This window comes from Tinamus guttatus, unplaced genomic scaffold (assembly GCF_059628265.1).
Source record: "Tinamus guttatus ecotype Peru unplaced genomic scaffold, ASM5962826v1 Tinamus_guttatus_pri_ptg000546l, whole genome shotgun sequence".
Lineage (NCBI taxonomy): Eukaryota > Metazoa > Chordata > Aves > Tinamiformes > Tinamidae > Tinamus > Tinamus guttatus.
The window spans coordinates 3,265,631-3,282,633 of NW_028289080.1; the positions used below are offsets into that span (position 1 = coordinate 3,265,631).

General features: G+C 53.5%; 1 pseudogene; it reads left to right on the forward strand.

Moving 5' to 3' along the window:
• The window catches only part of LOC148592672 (uncharacterized), a 34,388-nt pseudogene extending 17,919 nt beyond the window's left edge, over positions 1 to 16,469 (forward strand).
• The last annotated feature ends 534 nt before the right edge of the window (positions 16,470 to 17,003 follow it).

The window sequence follows — 17,003 nt, forward strand, 5'->3', positions numbered from 1 at the left end:
GATGTCTCCCAGGGGAGGCCCCAAAGCTACCGCGCGACACTTGGTGCTCACACCTCTCACGTTGCCCTTTTCTCTCCTCCACTTGGCACTGGACTCCCCGCCTGCCAAAGGGGCTGCCAGGGGCAAGGAGGCTGCTGCAGGCAGGTCCAACACTGCCTGCTCCATGCCCCACCGCTCCCGCGCATGGAGACGCCAAGAGGCTCCTGGGACAGACACTCCTGCTCTCAGGGCTGCAAATGACGACTCCTTTTCTCTTGCAGTTGCTGCAGACATTAAAAATGGAGAATTCAGTAGAAGAGATGGAGTGGGAGAGCTCCATTTGCAGCATACAGGTACTGTGCGCACAGGCAGAGGCTGCGCGGGGACGGCTGGCGCTTGGCTCTGCAAGAGCAGCCGCAGGGCTGGTGGCAGAGGTGCCAGGGAGCTCTGGCAGGCCTGGGTGCTGGGGCAGAGCTGCGCCAGGGCCAGGAGCGGCCAAGGCCTCAGGGGCTGCTGCCTGAGCCTGGCGCCCTGGCTCTGTGCACCGCCTGCCCCGTGCACGCAGGGGACACGAGGCCTCGTGCACAGAGCCAGCGCTGCCACCATGACTGTCCCTCCAAGCTCTTTTGCTCTCTTCCAGGCTACCGGCATCCATAGCCAGGTCGGCTGCATCAGTGAGGAGGAGCCTATGGAGTGGGAGAGCTCTTTCTGCAGCCTGCAGGTATTGCCACTGCTGCCAGGTGCATGGGTAGAGCTGGGACTGGACCTGGCCCCTTCCCACTTTCCTGCTTCCTCCTGGGACCAGAGTCTCCCAGTTCTGGGATCTGCCCTGTATACAGCTCCTTCTTTCTTGCAGTCTCCACATATGGATAGGGGATATGCAGGAAGCCAGCCTGAGCCTATGGAGCGGCTCAGCTATGGCAGTAGCCAGGTGTGACCTCGGGAGCCACTGGATGCGCTCGTCTTTCCTCTTCCCCACGCACCATCCCCACCAAGGTCTCCTGCTCTCTTCCAGGCTGGGGGCACCAATGGCCTGTTTGGCTGCAGCACGGAGGAGCCCATGGATTGGGAGAGCTCCGGCTGCAACCCCCACGTATGGTCCCTGCTGCCGGCTGCACGGGCAGAGCTGGGGCTGTGCCTGGCCCCTTGGCGCTGATCCGCGCTGCCTTTGGGGAGCAGCCGCGCGGGGGCCTGGCCCAGGTGTGCGGGCTCTGGCGGGCCGCGGCGCCGGGGCAGAGCTGCACAGGGCACAGGAGCCCCCAAGGCCTGGGCACCTGCTGCCTCAGCCCCTCTGCCGGCCTCTGGGCTGCGCTGGCCACGCCAAGCCTTTGCCAGGGCACCAATGACGGCAGCGCTGCTGCCAAAGAGCCCGCGCAGCCGACAAAGAGCCTCTGCTCCACGGGAGCCCCCGAGCCGCTCCTCGGCCCTGCTCACGCCTCCTTTTCCCTTGCAGGCCAAGCTCCCCTTCACTCTGGCTGCTGCCAGGAAGCGCTGGGACCAAGGACTCCAGCCCTACAAGAGTTGATGGATTTTTCTCTATTCAATGTTACAGTAGTATTTTGTGGTTGTTGATACTGTTGTTGATATTCTTGTTTTACTGTTATTGATATTCTTTTTGTTATTGTTATTCTTGTTATTGTTATTCTTTTTTGTTGTTGTTTAAATGTATATTCCTGTATCATTCCTTCAGTGTTGTGTGGTGTTTCCAAGGGAACTCATGCACCAAAACCATCCCCACTGAAGATACGGATTTCAGACCCTAGGGGCAGGTGAGGGGCTGCGAAAGGTCCCTCAAGGATTTCCCTGCAAATGTGGCCCTTGCTATGCCCCAGCCCATTTTCCTTAACATTTGCTTTTTTATTCTTTTTTCATGTCTTCTTCATAGAATCATAGAATCATAGAATGCTTAAGATTGGAAGGGACCTCTAGAGGTCATCTAGTCCAACCCCCCTGCACACGCAGGGTCACCTAGAGCACGTGGCACAGGACTGCATCCAAGCAGGTTTTGAAGATCTCCAGAGAAGGAGGTCCACAACCTCTTTGGGCAGCCTGTTCCAGTGCTCTGTCACCCTCACTGTTAAAAAATTTTTCCTTAAGGTCCTGTGGAACTTTTGGTGCTTAACTTTTTGTGGCCATTATCTCCAGTTCTGTCGGTGGCCACCACTGAAAAGAGACCAGCACCATCCTCTTCACTCCCTCCCTTGAGGTACTTATATACACCGATTAGATCCCCTCTCAGCCTTCTCTTCTCCAGGCTGAACAGGCCCAGCTCCCTCAGCCTCTCCTCATAGGGCAGATGTTCCAGGCCCCTAATCATCCTTGTGGCCCTGCGCTGGACTCTGTCCAGCAGCTCCACATTCCTCTTAAACTGTGGAGCCCAGAACTGGACACAGTACTCCAGATGTGTCCTCACCAGGGCTGAGTGGAGGGGCAGGATCACCTCCCTCGACCTGCTGGAGACGCTCTTCTTAATGCCTCTCAGGATCCCATTGGCCTTCTTGGCCACAAGTGCACGCTGCTGCCTCATGGTCAACTTGTCAACCACCATGACACCCAGGTCTTTCTCCACAGAGCTGCTCTCCAGAAGGTCAGTCCCCAGCCTGTACTTGTGTCTGGGGTTATTCCTTCCCAGGTGTAGAACCTTGCACTTGGCCTTGTTGAATTGCTTGAGGTTTTTCACTGCTCAGTTGTCCAGTCTGTCCAGGTCCCTCTGGATGGCAGCGCAGCCCTCTGGGGTATCGGCTACTCCTCCCAGTTTGGTATTATCAGTAAACTTGCTGAGGGAGCACTCTGTGCCTTCATCCAGGTCATTGATGAATAAATTGAACAGGACTGGACCAAGGACTGACCCCTGGGGGACCCCGCTAGCTACAGGCCTCCAGCCAGACTCTGCACCGCTGAGCACCAACCTCTGAGCTCTGCCGTCCAGCCAGTTCCAAATCCACCTCACTGTGCTCTCATCTATCACACACTTCCGGAGCTTTCCCAGGAGGATGTTGTGAGGGACGGTGTCAAAAGCCTTGGTGAAGTTGAGATAGACGACATCCACCGCTCTCCCCTCATCTATCCACCCGGACATTTCATCATAGAAGGCTATCAGATTAGTCAAGCAAGATTTCCCCTTGGTGAATCCATGCTGACTACTCCTGAGCACCTTCTTGTCCTCTATGTGCCTGGAGACAATGGCCAGTATGAGCCGTTCCATCACTTTTCTGGGGACAGAGGTGAGACTGACTGGTCTGCGGGCACAGGTGCCTGGGTGCAGGCGCTGTCCTACAGCCCTCGGTGCAAGGGATGTTGAGGGCAAGAAAGCGTGCGTGTGGGTGCAGGGGATGAACCACACTCCTGGGAAGGAAATACCACACAGCGGCGGAGGAGGGGAAATCCGTGCTGCTTTTATGTCTCCGTTCTTGCAGAGTCTGCCCCTTTCTGCATGCTCTGGTGCTCCTCTTCCTCCAGCTCCAGCTCCAGTGCCAGGGCCGCTCCACAGACGCTGCAGAGCATCATTTGGGCCTGGTGCTGATGGAGACAGAACACCTGGAGCTGATGCCACAGTCCTCCCAGAAGCAGGATCCCAAGGCGAAAAAGTCATAAATCGTATGGAGATAAGAGATCCCAGTCTTCCCAGAGACAGGATGCGGAGGCCAAGGAGTCGTAAATTGTATGGAGATATCCCAGTCCTTGCAGAGACGGGATGTCAAGGCGTCAAGTGTCTAGAGATAAGACACGTGGAGCTGATCAATGGGAGGCCTGGGTCAAGAAGTCCTAAAGGGTAGAGCAACAATGTGGAGCCTAACAGGATGCAGGGCTCAAAGCAGAGCCCCGAGCGGAGCCCGGCCTGTGGGCAGGCAGGCGGCAGCCGTGCCAGGGCGCTGCCTGAGGAGCCCTCCCTGGCAGTCAGCAAGGCTGAGGCCGTGCGTTGCTCTCTGCCACCGGGCTCATCCGTGCCAGGAGGAGCCCAGCACAGCAGCAGCCTTCCTCACGGCGGCCTTTGCCCTGTTCTCTGCTCCGCTTGGCACTGGGCTCCCCACCTGCCTGGCTGCCAAAGGGGCTGCCGGGGGGAAGGAGGCTGCTGCGGGCAGGCCCGGCACTGCCTGCTCTGGGCCCCACCGCTCGCCACAGAGAGACTCTTGGCACAGAGAGCCCTGCTCTCAGGGCTGCGAATGCCAACGGCTCCTTGGCCCTTGCAGGCCACGGGCCCCTTCACCCTGGCTGCTGCCAGCAAGCGCTGGGCCCAGAGACGCCGTTCTGAACCTGGTATGGAAATGTTTCATTCTCGATTTTTAGAGTAGTGTTTTTTGTTGCTTATGTTCTTGTTGATGTTTTTGTTACCGTTCAGGATATTGTTCTTATTTGTAGTCTTGTTGTTCTCTTTCATCTTCTTTTTAGCCTTTTGGTTTCAGCCTATATTCTGAGGTGACGAGAGGCCCATTGTGAGCTCCCCCATTGTGAGCTCCCCCATTGTGAGGTCACAGGAGGCCCCTTGTGAGGTCGTCCATTGTGAGGTCACGAGAGGCCCATTGTGAGGTTTTCCATTGTGAGGTTGTCCACTGCAATGTTGTCCATTGTGAGGTCACGAGAGGCCCATTGTGAGGTCGTACATTGTGAGGGCATCCATTGTGAGGTCACAAGAGGCCCATAATGAGGTCCCAAGAGACCCGTTGTGAGGTCATCCATTGTGAGGTCGTCCATTGTGAGGTCGTCCACAGTGAGGTCACCAGAGGCCCATTCTGAGGTCGTCCATTCTGAGGTCATATATTGTGAGGTCACCAGAGGCCCATTGTGAGGTCGTCCATTGTGATGTCGTCCACTGTGAGGTCACAAGCATTATAGCTTGTCTTGAGTCAAAAGGCAGAGGCCGAACCCCTAGTATTAATAGATTAAGGCAAGTGACACTCCCTTTTTAAAGCACCACACACCAGGTCTTCAATCATGCCATGGTCTTTGCTTACATTTTGAGCCTGCATATACTCAAGATTTTATTTTTACTACTTAAAAAAAAAATGCCCAAGTTTAAACCAGGTAAATGGTTTGCTACCTCCAGTAGGAAGGTAATAACATATTTGTACAAACGCCTTTCCTTGGCAAGTTGACAAACCTCTCTCTTCCCACAGTTTTCCAAACATATGCACCATCCCATATGCATATTTAGAACCTGTAAAGATATTCATTATGTTGCCTTGGTGTAATTCACAGGCTCTTATTAGAGAATACAATTCTGTGGTTTAGGCTGACCAGGTAGATGGCAGCTTTCCTTCCTCTAGCAGCTCCCTTCCCTTAATGATAGCATATCCTGTGGCCCGTTTCCCTTCTATTACTTTTGAAGATCCATCAATGAATGCATTGTCCCCATTTGGCCAAAGGGTAGCTCTCAAATCTTCCCTCGCCCGAGTCTGGAGATCTGTTACCTTCGATGCTTTTTCCTCAGGACCAGACAGGCAAGAAACTGGGTTAAACCCTCCCCCGCATGTTAATTTTCAATCTTGTCATCCATGTAGAGGCCTTTTCAGTTAGTAATGCCTTGACCTGGTGTAAGAGACGGTTGTGTTTGTCTCGACACTGTTGTTGCACCGTTTACCTCAGCGTCCTGTCTCTGGGAAGATGGTGAGATCAGCACGAGACCCAAACAGTGCTCGGCAGAGCCTGTGGAATGGCGCTGGCAATCAAGTTGGGTGCAGAGGAGCCCCTGAGCACGCGCCATATACGACACAAACACCATGTACCAGAAAGTGGGCGGACTCTTTGAGAACGGGGACATGAAGGGACTCGTATTCCTCCCCCGGCGTGCAGCTTCGTCCCCTGACTTTGGGACAGCAGAGAAAACTATAATAGCGTCGTCATTGGCTCTGGGGATCGCTGCTGCACAAGCATTGACCACGCTGCACAGACTGGGTTGCTGGCTAGCAACGTCCAGCAATGCTGCAACGACAGCTCTGTCCTCACTGTAAGTAGATGTAGACTCTGTTCGGCACGCAACTGTACAAAACCGTGCTGCGTTAGATATGTTGCTTCTTATGCATGGCCACGGGTGTGAAGAGGTAGGAGGCGTGTGCTGTGTGAATTTAAGCGACCACTCCAAGTCTATACATGCCCAGATCCAGACCTTGCAGGATCTGACTCATCAACTGAGAGCTGATGATGGCTGGAATCAATTCAGACAGTGGAAGTGGGGTTGGCCATGGCTACAGAAACTGCTATTAGGGCTATTATTTCTATTCACTGTACTTGCCTGTATTATGTGCTGTATCCCTTGTGTAATGATGCTGACACGAGGTGTGGTTGAAACTGCTGTGAAAATGTTATCTGTTCGGGTGCTTTGCTACTGTAGGGTACGGCGCTCGGAAGATCTCGCGATGTACGGGAAGAATAGGGAACTAAGGCATATGCCATATTAGGTAAAGAGCAACGCTTATTGGCTATATAGGCATGCTTCCGCCTTTGCTACCTTTATAAGATCCAGCCTGCGTATATTAAACGCCATTTGCAGCATCCTCATATTGGTGTCTGTGCTCTCTGGCCCAGGCACGGGTGGGACGTGCCTGGCCGCCTCGGCAGACGGAGTCGATTGCCAATGTCAGGCAACAGCTACAATAGATTGACCTCTACAGATCAGGAGGTGGCATGTATAGGAGGTGGAAATTTTTGTGATTGTTTATGCTCTGTAAGGTCATAAGACTATTGTGCGAAACAGAATCTAGACCTCGAGAAAGAAGATGTTTGCCCACCTGGGTGGAACCATGAGGAACACGGAGACTGCTGCTCGCCCACATTCACAGCCGACTCCCTCCAACAGCAGTTGAAGGTGGCTGCTCGACCGGGCTTGCAGCCAACTTAACCACAGACGTCCTCTAAACCAGGTGAAGGTCAACCACACCAGGAGGAGGAGGAAGATGAGGAAGGCAGGACCCTCAGACTGAGGGCTGGGACCCCCCACCGGCATGTGCGCACCCAGGAGGGAAGGTTATGTGACTGAAGGTGGAGTTTGTCCGCCCCCCGGTCTGCCTCCTGGTACGTGCTGGCCCTACGGGGCAGGAGGCACCGTGCGTAAAAAGACAGCACGGGGAGGGGAACAGGGAGACTCCTAACACCGAGGCCTACGTTGTCTCCACGGGGACGCCCACCAAGTTGGGAGCCTGTCAGCAACCCTCCAATCCACTAACTGAAGAGGATGTTCACTCTCAGTATCCTGCTGGCAAGTATTACCTCGTGAGTAAGTGTCCATACTTTGCTCCTCTGTTTATGTGTTTTTACCTGAATAAATGCTTGATGTAGCCACCCTCTTCGGCATGAGTATTGACGAATCCCAGTCCCATCTGGAACATAATTGGCAATGAGAATGGGATTTGGCAATTGTTATAGTGGAGTGCACTAGTGGAGTGCACAGCTAGATGAGATGCAGAGAAGTGGGATGGTGATATTTGGGATTCCACAGATTCTGATGGGGCTGGTTTCCCAAAAAATGTGCTTGAAGATTTTACTCAGCACCAAGTGGCTGATACAATTGGAAGATTTAAGTGCAGGTCAGGGGAGTCCCTGCTCTCGTGGATGGTGCGTTTGCATGAGCAGGGAGCTGCAGGAATAACCCTAGATGCAGAAGATTCTCAGATGCTTTTTTATTTTGAGCTCAGAATCATTTGTGCAGGATGCATTTAGAAATAACATTCAAGACCCAAACTTGTTGATCCTGGCTGCTCAGAGATGCAATACTAAATACCCTGCAGAAGATGATTGGCCCGGATCTGAGCGTCAATAGCATACTTTGTGAGATTGTACGCAGTGAACGAAAGAGGACAGAATGAAGCTGGCCATTTTTGTGGGGAACGCTGATACTTTGATGCACAATCCCCTGCATGTGACCATGAGAAACAGACTGATTAGAACTGCCCTGCCAGCATATTAAAAATGTGATTATGACCTTTCTGATTAATCAGACAGGGAATCCTTTAGTTGAGGTAATTGAAAAAATAAAGCAGCTGGGTAACCTTGGGGAATGGGGCCCCCGAGGAGGCGGGGGCGAGAATCGAAATAATCCCTGAGGTGACGAAAACAGGATTTCTTGAAAAGAAATGTTTACCGCTTCATTAAGAGATGGGGTGTCTTGTGATAGGATTGATGGTATCTCAATCCTTGATTTATGGAAGATATATAAGCAGAGAGGGCCAAATAATCCCAACAAGAAAGTGCAGAATTCTAAAACAGGAAACCCAGGAACAGCTGAGACCACGGCCCGCACCGGAGCCTCGACGAGGCTTCACATCCCCTCGCGGAGGGTCCCCCCGAGTGGATCAGATGTTCCGGGGGAGAAGGAGCATTGGGAGTCGTACTCTGACTCATATACTTGGAAAGAGGCTGGGGAAATAGCTCAGCGTAGGGAACAAGAATGAAGCGACGTCCAAGCTCCAGTGTGAGGAGCACGGAAGGACCAACGACCCCATGTGGAGCTTCGGAGAAGTCAAAATGCCCCCTGTGCAGGTTCCTGCTGCAACTAAATTGGTGGCCATGAAATAGTACAAGATTCCGGTGGGGCAAGAAGACATTTCACAGACAATTAAAAACTTAGTAGGGGCAGAAGTTTAAAAACCCACTACCTTGGAATAACCCGGTCTGGCCCGTCAAAAAGAGCCTCAAGGAATCTGCTCTTCTGAGACAGTCTCAACAGGGTCTTTGCTTTTAAAAGCCTTCAGAAAGGTTTCTTGGTGGAATAGAGATGATATGGCAGAAAATAGCAAACATGCCCTTAACACATGTCTTCCTCCCTTCCAGAAGGCTTTATACAGGCTTCCTGCCAGGCTCCAAAAGCATGGGCCAGTCCAGGTAGCAAATGTGGGGAAATTTTTCCAGACCCCATGTCTTTTGCCAGCTTTACTTTGCTTGTCCATGAGGAAAGCCATTTCTCATCTCGGACCTTACTTAGTCCTTGGGCTTTTCCATGACGCTTTCAAGTAGTGTTTCTCCTCTGGGTATAGTTCCTGGCAGCTACCACTCTTTGGCATCTGCAGAGCCCTGGCACCCTGGATCTCCCGCACTTTTGACCCTGGATGTCTCTGGTCATGGCCACACACTGCAGCTCTGAGAGTTGCATTTCAGCTTGTTCAGAAGTTGCTGAGATGACTTTCTCCCAGATCCTCTACTTTTGAAGCTTCCAAAAACTAACTTTCCTCTTTCCATAGTGTTTGCACAGTCCTAGGGCCAATCTTGCAGAGGCGAGACACCCTCCCCCTTGAAGCTTGTCAGAGATGTGGCTTTCCAGACACTGAAAAGCAAAGCACGGCTTCACTCCTTCCTCTGGGTTGTACATTCAGTCTCTGGTAACCTGTCTATGGCAGAAGGAGGCCCACTCTGCACCCTGGGCTCTCTCTCCTTTCTCTCGCCTGTCTCCTCCATGTCTGCTCAGTCTGCTGTATGCACTAGAGTCATGGGAAGTATTGGTTTAGGGAGCTCCCTCGAACCTATCAGAAGCTGCGGAGCTCAAGGCCTGATGGAGGGGACGTGGCTGTTTCCCCTGCTCTGTCCTGCTCCCAGCCCAAGGGTTCAGGAAGGTCCAATGCTTTTGGTGTTATTGGGCTGGCTTTCCTTTGACATCCCGGAGTCCTGCTTGGCTCGTTCTGAGCAGCCAGGAAAAATCCCTCTTCTCTAAGGTCTTGCATCAGAGGTTTTTCCCTCCTTTTGTAGGGAAGCGTAGGCAGGACTGGGATCTCCAAAAGCAGCATGGCCCACACCACGACCCAGGACCCCCAGGAGCGGTGTGGCTCTCCCATTCCCACATGTCCTGCTTAAATTGACAATTTCTAACACCATCTTTACAGGACACGAGCTGACCATTGTAAAACTGCAGTATTGTGACTCCCCCTGTTAATCTTTGTTCACTCAGAGACCCAGCTGCTGGTTTGCACTTCCAGGGTTTAAAGGTTGCTCTGTCTTTCAGGAAGACTGTCCCTTGTGGTAAGGAGACCTCATTGTTGACATGATGGACTTAGCATACACTCAAAGAGCATAATTAGTATTGATGAAATTACTTCATGCTTTCTTTCTGTTTCTTTGCAATTAAGAAAAATCCTGTGTTTATTTGCAGCTAGTTCTCTAAGGAAAGCAGGTGGGAGTTGGGGCAGATGAGCTGTTACCTTCAGCTGCTGGCTTCAGAGGAAAGGTGAAGCTTCTAACAAGAAGGATGGAAGTCCCAGGTGGCTGATGAGAGGAATGGTAGGGCTGGGGAGGAAGAGTGTCCCTAGAGTGCTTGAGGTCTGGGACACTGGTTTTCCTGCATGTCCAGGCTTCATTAGGAGTCATTCTGAATTGATACCAATTCCAGCATATTGCTGTCAATTACTCTGAAAGCTGAATATTAATAGTAAGAATAAAAGCCTTTGAAATCAGAAATACTTGTATATTGTTGATGTCTGCACCTTTCAGCTGCACTCCCCAGAATTCTCCAATTAGCCATGCAAGACTTGACAAAAATTGCAGGGGCAGACATGGTTTGTGAGAGAGCTTTTTGTATTTTAATGAGCCCTGTGGTGAATTTGGTGCTGAACCCCTGAACCTCAGTTTCTGAGAGGAGAATTCGTAGTCAAGATTAACTTCCAACATTTTGTTGAGTTTTAGTGGATCCCACTGATAGTTGTTAGCAGTAAAGCATCGCCAGGGGCTGATTACAGCAGAAAATTTTGATCACTGGTAACAGGTAGGCAGAGGAAATGTGCAGGTTGCTCTGGTGCCACATTAACCCTTGAGGTATTTTATCAGGCAAAATGTCCAAGCTCAGCCACTGAGCTTCTGGGAAGGGAGATCTTTTCTCCCACATGTTTTCCAGGTCTTCCTAGGGACAGTATGTTTGGTGGGGTGTTCAATGCTCAGTGCAGGACAAAGATACAACACCTCTCAGGGTGTCTGAAAGGGAGACAATGAGGCCCTCCTGGCAGGCCTTGGTGACAGAGACAACAGCCATACCCAAGAGGATGAAGATCTTCTCTGGTACCTTTGAGCCTTGGCAGTGCCTTTGTCTGTCACCACCAGAGCTTGTCCTATGCGGGTTCATACCTGCAGCTGTGTCCATACATCCTGTAGACACTGAACCTGCTTCCCCACTTTGCCCTCACACAGGATCTCCTTCCCTTCACTGGTGTCTCTCCATCCTCCCTGACTGTTCATTGTAACACGAAGCCAAGAAATGATCCTTAACGCCTCCTGGGTGGCCTGCTGCACCACAGCACTACCCTTCAAGTGTCATTTTTTCATCTTAATGTCCAATCTGAAATTCTCCAAATTGATTTTTTTTCATCTTTTTCATTCCGCTTCCCATTACCAAGTAAAGCTACTGGCAGCACCACAATGTTGGGAAGAATATAACCTTGTCTATCAGGACAGACTGGAACATGAGGAACTGAGGACAGGCCTGAGGAGAAGGGCCTTGTTCTTATGAGGAATGCCATATGACACAGTGGTACATGCTCGAGTGAATAAGGCCAGATACCTATGGGGCTGTATTAGTAGTAGCATGGCTACCCAAATGAGGGGAGCCTTTTCAAGGGGGATTTTGCCTGAAGGCAGTGGTGGTAATCAACTTTGGGGAGGGAGGTATGTCCTAGTGTGTTTTCCCAGTAACCACTTCCAAAGGTCCTGATCTTCCTGTCGCTTTCCCCTTGAATATACTAGAAACATGGTGCTTGTGCTGGATAGCTCAAGCTTCTTCATGTCATTGCATGAAATCAGGTGAGTGCACTGAATTAAGCTCTGCCATGTCTATATTTCCACAGGTCTGATCTTCTAAGCAAGTGCAGCTCTAGGGAGTAGTAGTCATTGAGAATGGCACACGTGGATACTGAACGGGCCCCAAGGTATACCATTGCAGGAGCTGGAACTGTTGGGATCACTCCCTGCAGATAATTGTACATATTTTAACTATATTAACTGAAATCAAATAACAGGATGGTGGGGAAATGCAACCCATAGTGTATGGGCAAATAGCTCTAGCTGGTGCAATCACACTCAGAAGAAGTGGACCATGTCTGGGTACACATCAGTGAGTTTTCCCCCAGGACACTTCTTATTATGTGGGGATCGAGCATGGGCGGGTGTCCCAGCTGGTATAAAAGGTGGACTATGCACCGTGGGTCGGCTTACCATCTTACAACCCAATGTAACTATGATACTACGCAAAATGAAGGAGCAGCATCGTGTTGAAGATTCACTAACGACTACAGGAAGGACTGTAATTCAAAGGTAGACTTCTGGACAGCGAAAAAGACTATAATAGCATCCATCCTTGCTCCAGGAGTCGCTGCTGCGCGAGCTCTAGCTACGCTACATAAATTAGGTTGCTGGTTAGCAAAATCCACTAATGCTACGTCGCTGGCTTTGTCATCACTGTTAATGGATATAGGTTCACTTCGACATGCTACTTTGCAAAATCGTGCAGCTATAGATATGTTGTTGCTTATGCATGGCCATGGATGTAAAGAAATAGAGGGCATGTGTTGTATGAATCTAAGTGACCACTCCAAGTCCATGGTGCTGGTGCGGACGCACCTCGAATACTGTATTCAGATTTGGACATGGGAAAAACGTTGAGATGCTGGAGTATTTCCAAAGAAGGGCAACGAAGCTAGTGAAGGGTCTGGAGCACAGACCTTGTGAGGAGTGGCTGGGGGAGCTGGGGTTATTTAGTGTGGAGGAGGCTCAGGGGTGACCTTATTGCTCTCTACAACTGTCTGAAAGGAGGTTGTAGTGAGGCGAGGCTGATCTCTAAAATACTCATAGGAAAAGAAGAAATAGCTTCAGGTTGCACCAGGAGAGGAACTGGTTCGATATTAGGAAAACTTTCCACATGGAAAGAATTGTAAAACATTGGAAGAGGCTGCGCAGGGAAGTGGTGGAATCACCGTCCCTGGCAGTGTTCAAGAAACGTGTAGATGAGGCACTTAGGGGCATGTTTAGCAGGCATGGTGCTGAAGGGTTTACAGTTGGACTTGATGGTTTTGAAGATCTTTCTCAACCATAATGATTCTATGATTCTATGACCTGGATGCTCCAAGGCCCACATAAACCCCACGAGCTCTGTGCTGAGGGCAGAGAGCAGGTTCAGGGCAAGCACAGCCGGGCCGTGCTCAGCCAGGAGGTTTCCTTCAACATGAGGCTGGGGTTTCCTGTGCTAAAGAGCTGCTCGTACCAACACAAGCACCCCCATCATGGGCATCCTTCTCCCCACAGGTGGGCCAGCAGGAGCTGCCCGCAGCAGTGCAGCACAGATGGACCCCAGCTTCATCCCACCGAAGGGACCGGCTGCCGCCACTGCCCGGCCCTCAGGGCTCACGCTGCTCCAAACACGGCGTCGCACAGGTACAGAGCTGGGCGGGGGGGCTGGCCAAGCCTCTGCCTGACTCCCCATGGGGCCGAGAAGCAGGCGGGACGTGCTGGGAGACACCAGGAGCTCTCTGCCTCCAGCAGGCCGAGTGCTGCTCTGCATGGCAGCCTGCATGCACCTGCCTCGGGTCTGCGAGGAGCTGCCTTTGCCCATCTCTTGCCATGGGGACGAGCCCTCTCCCCAGGCAGCCTTTGGGAGCAGGGAAGCAGCCGTCAGCGTGGCAGAGCGCTGCCTTCGTCAAGGGTGTCAGAGGCTGCAGGAAGTTTCCAGTTGGGAAGGATGGGGGGAGGGAGAAGGATGGCAGTAACCTGACCTTTGTGGTGGGCTTTGATTGCAGATGGTGGAGGACACGGCCAGCGATGTCTCCTGTGCGGTGCAAAATCTGCATCCCTCCACCGGCCCTGTAAGAAAGAGTCCTTTAGGACCCAGCGGGACATGTCTTGGCAGGACTTTTGGAAGAGTGGGGACATCAGATGTGCCCAGCTTCCCACCTCTCCCAGCCAAGGCAGCTTGGCAGGCACAGGGAGGCCTGGAGGACTCTGCAGTTAAACCAGCAGGATCTGCAAGTCGAACCAAGCTGCCTGCTCTGGAAACGTCCTGCGGGTCTTCTCCCAAAGGCAGGACCTTTGCACTGGACAAGGAAGGGGTGGCCAGGAGAGTCCTGGAGAGAATGAATAAGGCATTGGAGACGGTGGCTACAAATTCCAGCAAAGATGCTGCCAGGGAACACTTCCCACCTGTTCCTGGTGCTGGGATGGGTCTGGACTCAGGGAAGAGAAGGAAAGAGCAGAAGCTAAAGGCATCATGTGTGGCCTTTCCTCCACTTCAAATACCCAAATGGGAAACCCATGCTCTCATCCAGGAAACTCAAGAGCATGTGCAGTACTTGCCTTGATCTAGGCCTGAGCCTTCAGCATCATCAGTGGGAGAAGCCAGGATGTTGCAAGGGGGTGGTGAGAGGACAAATCTTTCCCTGAAAAACCAGAAGTTCTCAGAAAGCTCCTCCTTTGTCCCGGCAACACAGACTATTCTTCCTGAACAGCAATTGCCTGCCATGGCAAATCCTGAAGATGAAGTGACATCTTCTGCCCCGGATGATCCCGAGCAGGGTGCGATGGCAGCTGAAGGTGTTTCGGAGGAGGCTGGACTCAGCAGCTCCTCCATTGCAGTGGTGCCACCCAGCTCTGCACAAGACGTCACTGCCGGGTGCTGCGGTGAAATGGCCCCCCTGGAATCCCTATCCCCCTTCCCACCTGAGCCTGTCAGCCTTGTTTGGAGCACTGCTGGAGAAACTGGCACGGAGCTGAGATCTGAGAGCCAGGGGCCTGTCCCACATGGCCCCACACCCGCTGCTGTGGGTCTGGAGGATGCAGGCGTGGGGCTGGGGTCTGCCCCCTTGAGCCATCCTGATGACGCGAGCCCTGCAGCCAGCCAGCAGCCAGCACAGCCTGATGCCTTGGCACACACCGTCGATCAAGGCACACAGGCAAGCTCGTGGCTGCTCCAAACCATGGAGTGTGACCAAGGAAGAGCCCCTGCAGCTGAGGAAGGGCCGTATCTCTGTGCTCAAGGGGAAGAAAGGGAGGTCAGCAGGGCTGGGACACCAGCTTCCCCAGGCAAGGATGGTGGGACAGGGACACCACGACGAGCACCAGCAGGGCAGGACCCGAAACAACAGCCTGTGGGCATCACCTGCCACGTGCAAGGAAGGCCGCTGTGTGTGCACGAAGACAACACCGCGCGGTACCTGGAGGTGCTCAGCGTCAAGACAGAGGCCCTGGAGGAGCTCGACAGGAGCTGCCTGGCCCGCACGGGGCAGAGCTTGGCGCAGATCCGGGAAGTCACTTTCTTGAGGAAGGAGCAGAGCCTGCAGGAGAGCCAGGGCGAGGAAGAGGAGGGCCATGGGGAGCGTTTCTCCCTGTCAGCATCAGGATCCCTCAATGTGAGACCCAAGGAGGTGAGTGCAAGGGAGGGCTGGGCCAGGTGGGAGCCCTCCTGGTGCTGGGGCCGACCCTGGTGCCACGCTGTGACAGCCGGGTTGTCCCAGCACTGGTGAAGGAGCCCCAGGATACCTTTCCTGTTGGGAAAAGAAGCTCCCTTCACAAATTCTGCCTCTCTTCTCCTAGCTCCTTGCCAGAAACTCCTTCCACAACCTGTGGAAACCAGAGATCACGCAAGTGGAGCTCCTCAAGGATGCCAAGGGCAAGTGGGAGGTGCTGGAGCGCCTCTATGCTCATGCCCCCCAGCAGAACATTGTAACATGAAGGAGAGACCTGGAGGAAATAGCAGAGCAGAGCGATGATGAGGAGGATGGTGATGAAGAGCTTCTGCCAGAGGGGGAGTTGGAGGAAAGTAGCTCCTTGGCCTGGATTAGACCCAGCCTTCGCAGCCTGTTTGCGGAAAGGGAGATGGACCTGGAGAAGGTGACCTGCTCGTGCGACCTCAAACAAGCAGACGCTACCAGTGAGGGACCTGGTGAGGTGGAGAGCCCCTCTGTTGAGCTAGCAATGCCCAGAGGAGCTGAGGAATCTCTGCTGCAGGAAGCAACAGCAGCAGCTTCTCTCCTGGCTGCAGGCCCTGCTCCCCAGGTAAGCATGGAGCATGTCACCTGTCCCCACGATCCCAGGGAGCTCCTATGTGAGCTGTGTGTGTGTGGGGGGGGGTGCAGAGGGCATGCCCAGAGCTGCCCCCTCTCACGGGATCCCCCTGTCCACGGAGCCCCACTGTCACTCCCAGCCATTTGCCCCTTGCCATGGGGAGATGCTGAGTCCTCTCCATTTCCAAGTGCCAAAGGTACAGGGCTGAAGTCCCCTCTACCCCTGGGCCACGTTCAGCCCTGGGGCCTGGATGCTGAGTGAGGAGGGAAGGGGCAGCCCCAGCAGCAGCCCCCTCCTCACCCAGTGCACGAGCTCCCTTGTGCCACACACACCCCCGGCTGCCTCCGTTCCCCCTGTGCATCACGGCCCCAGCCCAGCCCTGCTGCTATGGCCCCACAACGAGCCGTGTCCCATTGCCGTGCCAGCCGCAGGTCCCTTCCCTTGGGACATGCAGCCCTGAGCAGCCTTCCCCAACCTCAAACCCTTTCCCCCATGCACCGCAGGGCACCGGTACCCTGAGCAGCCGCAGCTGATGGCTGACAGGTGAGTGTTCTTGCTCTGTCCATGCAGGAGATCTCGGAGCCCCAAGAGGAGAAGTCATCATCCTCCTGCAGCCCCACGGCAGACGCTGAGCCAGGTATGTCCCCGAGCGCGGAGCCCTTCTGGGGATGGTGGGTCTGTCTGGGACAGCGAGTGGCACCGAGGCGGGCAGCAGGAAGCGCTCAGGGGCTGCTGTGCTGAGGCCACAGCCCCTTGGGAAGCCCTTGGTGGCAGGGACAGGCAGGTGCAGCCCTGCGCCCTGCAGCCCATTGCTCACAGCTCTGCTTCCCACCGCAGACATCGCTGCCCTCCCGGACGTCGCGACTCCCCGGCGATGGCGCTCGCGGCTCGGGACGGCGCTTCGGGCTCTGCGCAGAGCGTTCTGCTGCTGCTGCATCGCGGGGCAGCGAGAGGAGCGGCGCAGCTGAAAGAGCCCAGCAGGATCCTGAGAGCGGGGCTGGCGCAGAGCAACAGACACTGTGTCCTGGGGGCTACAGAGATGCTGCTGCGTCGTGCCCCATAGCAGC